Genomic DNA, 331 nt, shown 5'->3' with positions numbered 1-331 from the left:
CCAACACCACAGTTCAAAAGCATCAATTCTTCAGTGCTCAGCTTTCTTCAGTCCAACTCTCACATCCATCCTTGACTACTGGAAAAACCATAGCCTTGACTAGATGGACCTTGGTTGGGAAAGTAATGTCTCTGCTTTTGAATATGCTACCTAGGTTAGTCATAACTTTCCTTCCAAGGAGTAAGCATCTTTTAATTTCATGGCTGCAATCACCATCTGCATTGATTTTGGAGTCCCAAAAAATAAAGTCTAACACTGTTTGCCCATGTATTTCCCATGAAGTGATGGGACCAGATGCCATGATCTTCATTTCCTGAATGTTGAGCTTTAG

The sequence above is a fragment of the Bison bison genome, unplaced genomic scaffold, assembly GCF_000754665.1.
Source record: "Bison bison bison isolate TAMUID 2011002044 unplaced genomic scaffold, Bison_UMD1.0 scf7180017862613, whole genome shotgun sequence".
In the NCBI taxonomy this organism is placed as follows: domain Eukaryota; kingdom Metazoa; phylum Chordata; class Mammalia; order Artiodactyla; family Bovidae; genus Bison; species Bison bison.
This window is presented reverse-complemented; position numbering follows the sequence as displayed.